The sequence below is a fragment of the Mirounga leonina genome, unplaced genomic scaffold, assembly GCF_011800145.1.
Source record: "Mirounga leonina isolate KUSES-001 unplaced genomic scaffold, KU_Mleo_1.0 Mir_53, whole genome shotgun sequence".
In the NCBI taxonomy this organism is placed as follows: Eukaryota; Metazoa; Chordata; class Mammalia; order Carnivora; family Phocidae; genus Mirounga; species Mirounga leonina.
This window is the reverse complement of record NW_023270807.1, coordinates 40,625,304-40,637,779: the sequence shown is the minus strand read 5'-3', so window position 1 is coordinate 40,637,779 and position 12,476 is coordinate 40,625,304.

The window sequence follows — 12,476 nt, the reverse complement described above, 5'->3', positions numbered from 1 at the left end:
GGAAGGAAGGAAGGAAGGAAGGAAGGAAGGAAGGAAGGAAGGAAGGAAGGAAGCTGGAATGGAGGGAAGGAAGGAAAGAAGGAAAGGAGAGAGGGGGAGATTTCCATTTTATGATGAGGAACTAAGGCCCAAGGTAACACAGTAAGTAAATAACAGAAATAGCTCAGCTGTACATTATTCTCTAGAGCTATCCTCTTGTACTACTCCATTTGGCATAATATATGACAAACAAACAAACAAACAAAAAACCACACCTCTGGAATGCCAACCGGGTGCAGCCATTCTGAAAAACAGTATGTTTTTATAAAAATCATTATAAAAGTCAGCATTTCCGCACAATATAGGAGGAAAAAAAAGAATATCTGAGAGAAAGAAAGAGAGAGAGAGACAAGAGAGAGAGTGAGAGAGAGGGAAATTACCTGTGTAGAAAACTTTGGGAAACAATAACTTTTAGTGTAAACTATTATGTTAAATTAAATAAATTTATTTTTGTAAGAATTTTAAGCTATTGCATAAGTGTGAAAATAACAACTATAGAGTATTAATATTTTGTTTAAAACTCCTTTTTTCTTCTGATATAATTTTAAAAAGAATTTAAATTTGTTTAATTTTATATAATCTGGTTATGTCTCAAGGCAGGAATTTCTAGGGTTAAAATGAAAGGGAATGACAAAATAGTGTAATTTTTTAAGAGCTCCTTAGGAGAGGGATTTTGTTCTATTTTTATTTGAATAAAGGAGAGTCAAGACAGTGTCTGGCACAGAGTAGGTATTCAATAAATATTTAATAAATAAACAGCTGACACATAAACCTACTGCCTAAATCTTCCTAATAGGTACTCTAACGCCCATTTCTTGTCTTTTTTAGAATGGGTTTGGGTTCTTTTAAGTTCAGTTGTTACTATTAAGAGTGTCCAAAGGTAGTCATTTAAATTATTGTGCTTTTTATCTTTTTTTAAAAAGGGTCAAAATTTTGTTCTGGCAATTTTTGGAAGAATGCTTGTCATTAGGAATATTTAAATTACTATTGCATTTGTACAGATATCAAGGTATTATAAAATAGACTTGTCTTACTTAGTCTGTTTGGGCTGCTATGACAAAAATACCATAGACTGGATGTCTTAAACAACAAACATTGGTTATTTACAGTTCTGGAAGCTGTGAAGTCTAAGATCAAGGGCACCAGCAGATTCGGTGTCTAGTGAGCAGCTTCCTGGTTCCCAGAAAGTTGTCTTTTCACCACAACCTCACATGGTAGAAAGGGAGTGGGAAAGCTCTCTAAAGTTCCTCTTGTAAGTGCATTAATCTCATACATGAGGGCACCACCTTTATGACCAAATCCTCTCCTTCCTGTACCATCTCATTTTGGATAAGCCTCAACATAAGAATGGCGGGAGGGGGCACCTACAAATACCTAGTCCATAGCAATGTTTTTTTGTTTTTGTTTTTGTTATCAAAGACAGAACTCTTCTGTATTTCCTTCATGTTTTCTTCTTAGGGTTCTTTACCTAGTTCCTTCCTTCTTGGGGTTTTTTTACCTAGTCTCATGATTACATAGGATGCTAAGATTTTTTTTTTTTGTCTATACTTCCCATGAGCTATCAAAGAGAAAGACTGAATTAAGAAATTACTAGACAATATGTTCAAAGAAGATAATTTAATTCCTTGGAAAAACATGAGAGTTGAGTTACTTTTATAACTGTGTGAATTAATAGGTTTTTGGGAATTGTGGTAAGCCTAGACAGAGGTATTACTCAGCCACAGCTGGGTAGTGTCTTTGCTTTCTTGCCAGGGTGAGGTTATACCTTTCTGGTGCTAAATTTAGTTGAAGAATGGGGGTGGGGACTGGTTGCAATAAACAAAATAATATCACTGTTAATGCCAAAGTTCTTCTAAGATGGAAGTATAAGTACAAATTTAAAAGGGATAGTTATGGTACTATCTTGCTAGAAAATCTAAATAACAATCACATGCCTCTGTCAGGAGCAAAAGGAGCAAAGGAAAGTGTGTTCAGATATGCTATATCTGCCTTTGCTGGTGAGGCCACCAGCAGAGACATCTTCGCTTGAATAATTGGACTTGACGTCTTCAGCTGAATAAATTGGAAACTTCATCCAATGTGTGTATATGGTGGAGGTAGAGGTTGCCTATGTGTGTCCATATGTATCGTTTCTTCTTACTAATTTGTGACTCATGAAACAGAACAAAGTGCAATATGAAAACTAAGTTTAAGAAGGGAACGTTGCAGGGCAGTTTGTTACTGCACACATAAGTAATATTAACAAAATGCTAACAGTTCATTATAAGAGATCTATATCATGCTAATAATTCAAAAATTTTGACTAAGCTGAAGAGTTACAGAGTGCGGGGGTGCTTAAGTTGTCTCCTTTCAAGAATGAGCTTGCTCACTCCAGCATTTGAGTGGAAACTTGACCAGTTCTAGCAGCAGCTCTATTCACTGTTAAGAGTTTGCACATGTTGAAAGTCTTCTTTATGTCAGGCCACCATCTATATCTCTATCTCTACAACTTCCATCACCCTCTGCCCTTTATGGACACAAAGAACAAATTTAAATTCTGTTCTGTATGACAGCTGGCCATTCAATTATTCATTCATTCATTCAACAGACCTTTGTTGAGCCAGCAACCATATGCAGGCACTGAGAACTCAAAGGTCAAAAATACCAAACCATGTTCTCAAGAATGTCACAGTCTAATACACTGGCCCCTTGCACTTTCTAGCCTATAGGGTAATCACTCCCATTCTTTGTGTCACTCCTCATGTGTCACAGTTCCAGACTTCCTTGCTCTTCCTCTCTTTTGAATGAGTTGGCGTTTATCAGTGTTCCTCAAGTGTGGGGTCTCCAGGTGATAATAACTCTAGAGGTATTGCTTGAGCAGAGCAGAAAGCACAGAGTCTTACATCTCATGTTCTGGATGCTCTGATGAGATTATGTCACCAAAGGCATTTGTTTATCCATCACATCACACATGACAGCAATGATTTTTTTCAATTCATTGAATTAAATCCAAAATCATTATCCTGCCTTCAACTCTTGCCCAACCCACTTATATTAATTTACCCAACCCTACTTCCTGGTATAAATTCATTGTGTATTACCTTTCCTATATATCTTTGCCATTTTGTTCCCTCTTTCTAGAATACCCCCATGGTGGCCTATTTTAAAACTAAATGTCTGAAAAGAGGATCATTTTTGATGCTTTTTTGTTGTTGTTTCTAAAGTATTTTCAAACCCTCCCTGCCCTGTGATATGTCTAGAAGAGTGCTTACCAAATTAGTTGAAGGCTTGCTAAGGACCAGGCAAGGCTAGGTATCCCAGAGTAAATGTTTCATTAGAACATAACTCAGAGTTCACATTCATAATCAGTTAATCCTCACAGTAACTGTGTGAGAAAATAGATAAACTGATAGCTTTTATCAATAAGATAATAAAACTGGGGCCTCCGCTGCCTTTGCACTCTGCAACTGCCATTGTTTGTACTGCCTGTTTTATAGGAGCCATCGTACCATATCATGTATGTTGCCAGGGAGACCTCTGTTACTTAAACATCTTCATCTAGGAGTTCCTCTTAGGAAGACAGCTGTCTCTATTTAGGAAATCATCCTAACAGACTGCTTTAGGGGAAGTGATGGGGATATGAAGACATACTCTGGAAGAAACCAGTGAAGTAAAGAGAAAAAAAAAAAGAAAAGAAAAACCCCTTAAAGAGGTTAAGGAGAATTGAGGATTGAAGGGTAGGCAGGAGTGAGAATAGAAGGAAGGGGAGGCAGAGTATCATAGGAAAGTAGGAAACCAGGAAAAATTGACCAAAGAAAAGTGGCCAAAGGGCTCTTGAGCACAGGGATCTCTCCAATTCCATGATCAAGTCTTTTGCCATTTGATTTTGTAATGTAACACTCCTTTCTTCATTGCCACAAACCTTCAGTAAAGCCTGTCACTTACAAATGCCCTGTGTGACCCATGTTTCAATTGAAATCAAAGATGAGTGACTCTCGCACATCTAGACAGTGCAGGCAGACGGATGGCAGTGACATAACACGTGTAGCAAGGACAGGATATCAGAATGAGAAATTAGCCTCAGAACACACACCCCATGGAATTAGTCCCATTTTACAGGAACTCTCAGAGGACAGAATAAGCCCTGCCAACATGTGGGTTACATTGACATTTCTGCCTGCCAACTAGACATGAGGCAACTTGAGTGCAAAGACTGTGGTTTCGATTTTGGTGTCCTTCATGCCCAGCCCTCAGAGTTCCTCATTGCCTGCTTTGTTTTCAGTTTCAAGTTCCATACTCAGCAGCTTTTGAGCTGTTATTCAAATGTTTATCATTTCCAGGGAAATTTTTCATTTGCTACATGTCTCAAGTTTAAGGCCACTTTTCTGAATGTATTGTTTACACAAATACAGTATGTTTTTCATTAGTAACTGTGAAAAACACCTAGATATGCTATTTCCAGTCAATTCTAATTTTCTTGTTATTTTATGTCACTTAAGTTAACATCAATATATCACTTCCCCTTTTTCAGCTGCAGAATTCAGACTCCTATTTTTTATGGAGGCTAACCTAAAATTTTTCCCATTTAGATCTTCTTAGAAGTGACGTTCATTTAGGAAAAACAGTAGCAATGAAAACCTATTTCACAAGTCAGGTGTTTGTTTAGGAATATATACTGTATAGGGTCACAACTCATAATTTTATGCCCTGCAATTTATTTCATTGTCAACCAAAATTTAAGATTAACTTGGAGAATTGGTTTACTATCTACCTTTCCTAGTAGTTAGGATGGCTGTAGTACTCCTGCTGACAAAGTAGAAATGGAATTAATTACTTTATGTATTTACTGTGGTCAGAGATTTTGACTTTAAAGTTTGAACAGAAAAAAATAAAATATAGTAAAGGCACTGAATTGGTAAAATCTGTTTAAGGTAAGCCAAACTTATCAATACTTCCCACTGAGAAAGGATGACAAAATTTGCCATTCATGAATTTATACCTAGTATCCTTACAGAAATAATTTAAAAATTGTACTGCATGAATTATTACTATATTTATATCCCACTAAGCAGAATACTGGGTGGTGATTAGGTGGTCAGAACAGTGAGTATAAATCATGGACACTTATGTTCTGGCTATGACCCTGCCTCTAATCAGCTGAGTAGACTTGAACACTTTTCTAGATCTTTGTTTTCTTATTTGTAAAATGAGAAGGGATTTTGCAGTCTCTCTTAGTGCTAATAATATTTATAATTCTCAATGATAATTCCTCATGGGAATTATTTTCCAAATTTTAAAAACTCTTCATGACAAGGATTTAACTTAAAGGAAATACTTCTGAGCAAGCTGATAAAATATTGAAAGACTAAGCCAAGAAATTTTGCTTATTATAAAAGTAGACTTCACTAGTTCCAGTGGTGTATTATTTTCAGTGGGCCAAATGTACCACATGTGCAGGACTTTTAATGCCTTGACTTATAGACACAACATCTTCTAGGAAGGGTATGTATGTATTTAGGCTATTTTCATCTTACCCTGAAAAATAACTGTAACTCCAAGGAGAATCATAGAACAAAACAAAGGTCCTGGGCCAGAGCAGGCATTATTAAAGAGGGCAAACAGAGACATAATTTTTTGTCTTCTGCTTTGGTTCTCTACCACTCCTTCCTCTGTGTGGGGAAATTCTTCTTGGCACCTCTCCCCTTTTAATCCCAAGTGTCTTATTCTTCTCTTTAGGGTTTAAAGAAAATTATCCAATTTCATCCTGTCTGGCCAACTCACAGAGAGAGTTTTCCTAGAATAATTGCCTGAGCGGTCACTTCATTGTGGTGTGGTTCCTTTGGAAAAATCCCTTTAGAGGCATCCACTGGGAAGAAGCCCATTTCTCAAAGACAAAGGACTAAAACAGCCAGTGTGTGGATTTCCCAGAAGATTTGTATTTTCCAAAAGAATAAATAGATAAATTCTCAAGTTTAACTAAAGAGATGGGAGGATACTGGCTTAGGGCTGGGGAAACTTTATCTTGAAATACATAATCCTGTGATTTAAATAAAAATATTAGTATGTGGAAAAGCTTAAAAGATTTTTGAAATGATACATTTTGGCTTTTATATTGTTTCCTTCTTTTTCTTTGCTTTTCAAAATTTAATGGAATGATATATTCATATAGAATATAAACCTTAGCCTTAATATCTGGAGTGAGGATAAATCTATATAGGATCAAAAGACAAGGATGCACTTTATAAATTAGAATTTAAGCATGGAGAGAAGTGATGAGAATGAGGACTCCATTATTACACATTCATTACGTGAAAGTCAACTTCCAAGATAGCATAAAGATTTAATTTCTATACTAACTCTGTGCCGACCAAGGGCTCATTGCATTGATTCTATGCCCAAGAGGTGAAAAGCAGTGCCAAAATTTGATCATCAATAATAGGCCACTGGCTACTTTGAGACCCAAATGTATTTTTATACAGTAGAAAATTCTGTCATAAATTATCTGATCAGTTGATTCCTCTTTGTTTGTGTCCACTAAGTCATCAGTTTAACAGTATGCTTTCTTTTTTGTCTATTTTATAACTGAGATATTTCCTCTCCAGAGACTTCAGGAAACATTTTGGATATTCAGACAGTTCAGGTTAGAATTTGAACATTTGTATCATATCTAGGTTGATTCTCAGGGTTCCTTAGGGAAGTATATAAGTTTTGTGGTGGAAGGGAACTTAATTTTTGGTTCATATTGGAGGCTGAAATTATCTTAAGTCAGTTCTTGGGCTGCTTTATTTCTTCTGATCTTGATAGTTGGAACATATTAGTGGCATCAATTGGAAATAGTCTGGGATCAAGCCAAAAGTTAATTTTCAGTCTAAACAGAGCTAGTGTGCCCATCTTATTCAAGTCAATTTAATTCAGCAATGTCTATTGCCATGCAATAGGTAGACTTTGTGGGATATTAAAAAGAAAAAGATATGTAAAACAAAATAATTGTGTATTAGTCATGACCGCTTTGGTTGCAGATGTCAGAAACATAACTGGAACTAGTTTATGCTAAGAGAATTTTATTAGAAGTGTACTTGATTCTTCAGCAATTAAAGGAAGAGAATTAATGAATGTTACGATAGGCAGAGACACAAGTAGATCATCTAAGAGTCAGAAAGTAGAAGAAAGAACTTTACATGGCTAGGACACTCTGTTATCATCTGTGCATTGCTCTGCACCTCAGTCTTATTCTCTCCTTCAAAAGACCAGATGAATCTACATGAAACAGAACATGGATACTAATAGCTTCAAAGTTTCTTGGTTTACTGTTCCTACCACTAGTGCAGACAGATTTCTTTTTTAGTCCCAGGTGAAAAAAGAACAAAACAAAACAAAACCATATAAGAACTCTCAGTGGCCAAGTGTGGATTATGTACCCTTTAAGTTTATATGAGACCCAACATGAAGGTGGTAGCAGATGCTGAATTTGCAACTGATCTTAGGGCACTTGACCTTTTAGAAGCTTGTGTTTTATTAGCCACATTGGGGCAGGTAACATGGACTGGGTCCTATGTGAAAGATGGGCTATGGAAATGAGACACCTGCTCAGTGACAGGTTGTAAGGGTGGGGCAAAATGCCTTTTAGAAAAAGAGATGACAAAGAAATTAATAATCTAAGTCTGAGCACTGGTGAAGAAGTCTCCCTTTAGAAATGGTAACCAGTGGGGGGCGCCTGGGTGGCTCAGTTGGTTAAGCAACTGCCTTCGGCTCAGGTCATGATCCTGGAGTCCCGGGATCGAGTCCCACATCGGGCTCCCTGCTCAGCAGGGGTCTGCTTCTCCCTCTGACCCTCCTCTCTCTCATGCTCTCTTTCTGTCTCTCTCAATAAAATAAAATAAAAAATCTTTAAAAAAAAAAAAAAGAAATGGTAACCAGTGGTCTACCCTGATACAGTTTCAAGTGATTGAATTTATACTGCTGCATGGTTTAGGAAACTCAGTCTTAGAAACTAACCTAAAAGTATCCTCTGGGTTTCTAGTGTCCTGGATATCTTAACAGAAACAAAAGCAAATCCTGTCTTGATGGATATACAAATCATGTCTTGCACAATTCCCAGAGAGAGAGCACAGCTAAGCATGAACTCATGATCCAAAATCACAAATCATCTGAGGAAACAAATTATGAAAGCTAGAGTCAAGAGAGGGAGAAAAGGAAAAATAAAAACAAAATAAACAGCAGAAATTAACCCACTAGTACCTCAGATATTGACATTATTGGGTAAAGAATATAAAATAAATTTGTTTTAAAAATGCTTAAAGAAATAGAAAAGGGAATTTAAAATACGAATGAGGAATAAGATTTATAAAAGTGGTCAGTAAGAGGGCGCCTGGGTGGCTCAGTTGGTTAAAGCGACTGCCTTCGGCTCAGGTCATGATCCTGGAGTCCCGGGATCGAGTCCCGCATTGGGCTCCCTGCTCAGCGGGGAGTCTGCTTCTCCCTCTGACCCTCCCCCATCTCATGCTCTCTCTCTCTCAAATAAATAAATAAATAAAATCTTAAAAAAAAAAAGTGGTCAGTAAGATCTGAATAAGAACGAGATAGAACTTCTAGAAGCATATATCTTTGGGATTAAAAACTAAGAGGATGACCCAACAGAATAAAAGACACAGAAGAAGACATAATTAGTGAACTGGAAGGTAAATTTAAAGAATCTAAAGAAATTACCCAGATTCCAACCCAGAGAGACAACAAGGTGGAAAAATAAACAAGCAAGATAACAGACAGGGACAATAGTCTAAGAAAATAGATCATAAATTAAATTGTAACTTCAGGAAGAGGGAAGAGTGAGCATGGGGAAAACCAGTTTTTCAGAATTGACGAAAGACATGTCTGATGAGATTGAGAAAGCTGAAACCATCGCAGGGAAACTAACAAACAACAAAGACAAAAAGATCTTAAAAACAGTGGGGTGAGAAGAAAATAAAAGATCAATTAATTTTAAAGGAAAGCTGATTGGTATCATATTCAACTTCTCAACAACACCAGTAAAGATAGAAGACATGAAAATGGTATTGTACAAGTGTGGAGAGGAAATGAATGTCAAACCTGATTTATATATCAAGCTCAATCACAGCTCAAAAGGATTGACTTTACAAAGGAAGGAAGGTGTGAGACTCAAGCAGAAACAGGAGACAAATGGGCAAATATAAAGAAATGTGTAAATCCAACCTAATAAACACTGTGTGTTTACATATATATGCCCACATATACATATATTAAGCAATAAAAATGTCTTATATGGGTAATTAAAGAAATATAACTGAAATGCTGAATACTAATAATGTAAATTGGGAGGGTAATAATAAAATTTAGACAGTCCAAAGCCCATGTATTTTTTTTAATTTATTTTTTTTTATTCTTATGTTAATCCCCATACATTACATCATTAGTTTTAGATGAAGTGTTCCATGATTCATTGTTTGTGCATAACACCCAGTGCTCCATGCAGAATATGCCCCCCTCAATACCCACCACCAGGCTAACCCATCCTCCCACCCCCACCCCTCTAGAACCCTCAGTTTGTTTTTCAGAGTCCATTGTCTCTCATGGTTCGTCTACCCCTCCAATTTCCCCCGCTTCATTCTTCCCCTCCCGCTACCTTCTTCTTCTTCTTTTTTTTTTCTTAACATATATTGCATTATTTGTTTCAGAGGTACAGATCTGAGATTCAACAGTCTTGCACAATTCACAGAGCGTACCAGAGCACATACCCTCCCCAGTGTCTATCACCCAGTCACCCCATCCCTCCCACCCCACCCCCCACTCCAGCAACCCTGTTTGTTTCCTGGAATTAAGAATTCCTCATATCAGTGAGATCATATGATACATGTCTTTCTCTGTTTGACTTATTTCACTCAACATAATACCCTCCAGTTCCATCCATGTCGTTGCAAATGGCAAGATCTCATTCCTTTTGATGGCTGCATAATATTCCATTGTATATATATACCACTTCTTCTTTATCCATTCATCTGTCGATGGACATCTTGGCTCTTTCCACAGTTTGGCTATTGTGGACATTGCTGCTATAAACATCGGGGTGCACGTACCCTTTCGGATCCCTACTTTTGTATCTTTGGGGTAAATACCCAGTAATGCAATTGCTGGATCATAGGGTAGCTCTATTTTCAACGTTTTGAGGAACCTCCATACAGTTTTCCAGAGTGGCTGCACCAGCTTGCATTCCCACCAACAGTGTAGGAGGGTTCCCCTTTCTCCACATCCCCTCCAACATCTGTCGTTTCCTGACTTGTTAATTTTAGCCATTCTGACTGGTGTGAGGTGGTATCTCATTGAGGTTTTGATTTGGATTTGCCTGATGCCGAGCGATATTGAGCACTTTTTCATGTGTCTGTTGGCCTTTTGGATGTCTTCTTTGGAAAAATGTCCGTTCATGTCTTCTGCCCATTTCTTGATTGGATTCTTTGTTCTTTGGGTGTTGAGTTTGATGAGTTCTTTATAGATTTTGGATACTAGCCCTTTATCTGATATGTCATTTGCAAATATCTTCTCCCATTCTGTCCGTTGTCTTTTGGTTTTGTTGACTGTGTCCTTTGCTTTGCAAAAGCTTTTTATCTTGATGAAGTCCCAATAGTTCACTTTTGCCCTTGCTTCCCTTGCCTTTGGCGATGTTTCTAGGAAGAAGTTGCTGTGACTGAGGTCGAAGAGGTTGCTGCCTGTGTTCTCCTCTAGGATTTTGATGGACTCCTGTCTCACATTGAGGTCTTTCAACCATTTGGAGTCTATTTCTGTGTGTGGTGTAAGGGAATGGTGAGGTTTCATTCTTCTGCATGTGGCTATCCAATTTTCCCAACACCATTTGTTGAAGAGACTGTCTTTGTTCCATTGGACATTCTTTCCTGCTTTGTCAAAGACGAGTTGACCATAGAGTTGAGGGTCCATTTCTGGGCTCTCTATTCTGTTCCATTGATCTATGTGTCTGTTTTTGTGCCAGTACCATGCTGTCTTGATGATGATAGCTTTGTAATAGAGCTGGAAGTCTGGAATTGTGATGCCGCCGGCTTTTCTTTTCTTTTTTAACATTCCTCTGGCTATGAGGGGTCTTTTCTGGTTCCATACAAATTTTAGGAATATTTCTTCCATTTCTTTGAAAAAAGTGGATGGTATTTTGATGGGGATTGCATTGAATGTGTAGATTGCTCTAGGTAGCATTGACACCTTCACAATATTTGTTCTTCCAATCCATGAGCATGGAACGTTTCTCCATTTCTTTGTGTCTTCCTCAATTTCTTTCATGAGTATTTTATAGGTTTCTGAGTACAGATCCTTTGTCTCTTTGGTTAAATTTATTCCTAGGTATCTTATGGTTTTGGGTGCAATTGTAAATGGGATCAACTCCTTAATTTCTCTTTCTTCTGTCTTGTTGTTGGTGTATAGGAATGCCACTGATTTCTGTGCATTGATTTTATATCCTGCCACTTTACTGAATTCCTGTATGAGTTCTAGCAGTTTGGGGGTGGAGTCTTTGGGGTTTTCCACATAAAGTATCATATCATCTCCAAACAGTGAGAGTTTAACTTCTTCTTTGCCAATTTGGATGCCTTTGATTTCTTTTTGTTGTCTGATTGCTGTGGCTAGGACGTCCAATACTATGTTGAATAGCAGTGGTGATAGTGGACATCCCTGCCGCGTTCCTGGCCTTAGGGGGAAAGCTCTCAGTTTTTCCCCATTGAGAATGATATTCACTGTAGGTTTTTCATGGATGGCTTTTATGATATTGAGGTATGTACCCTCTATGCCTATACTCTAAAGAGTTTTAATCAAGAAAGGATGCTGTACTTTGTCAAATGCTTTTTCTGCATCTACTGAGAGGATCATATGGTCTTGTTCTTTCTTTTGTTAATGTACTGTATCACACTGATTGATTTGTGGATGTTGAACCAAACTTGAAGCCCAGGAATAAATCCCACTTGGTCGTGGTGAATAATCCTTTTAATGTACTGTTGGATCCTATTGGCTACTATTTTGGTGAGAATTTTTGCATCCGTATTCATCAGGGATATTGGTCTGTAATTCTCCTTTTTGATGGGGTCTTTGCCTGATTTGGGAATCAAGGTAATGCTGGCCTCATAAAATGAGTTTGGAAGTTTTCCTTCCATTTCTATTTTTTGGAACAGTTCCAGAAGAATAGGTATTAATTCTTCTTGAAATGTTTGGTAGAATTCCCCTGGGAAGCCATCTGGCCCTGGGCTCTTGTTTGTTGGGAGATTTTTGATGACTGCTTCAATTTCCTTAGTGGTTATAGGTCTGTTCAGGTTTTCTAATTCATCCTGGTTCAGTTTTGGTAGTTGATACATCTCTAGGAATGCATCCATTTCTTCCAAGTTATCTAATTTGCTGGCATAGTGTTGCTCATAATATGTTCTTATAATTGTTTGTATTTCTTTGGTGTTGGT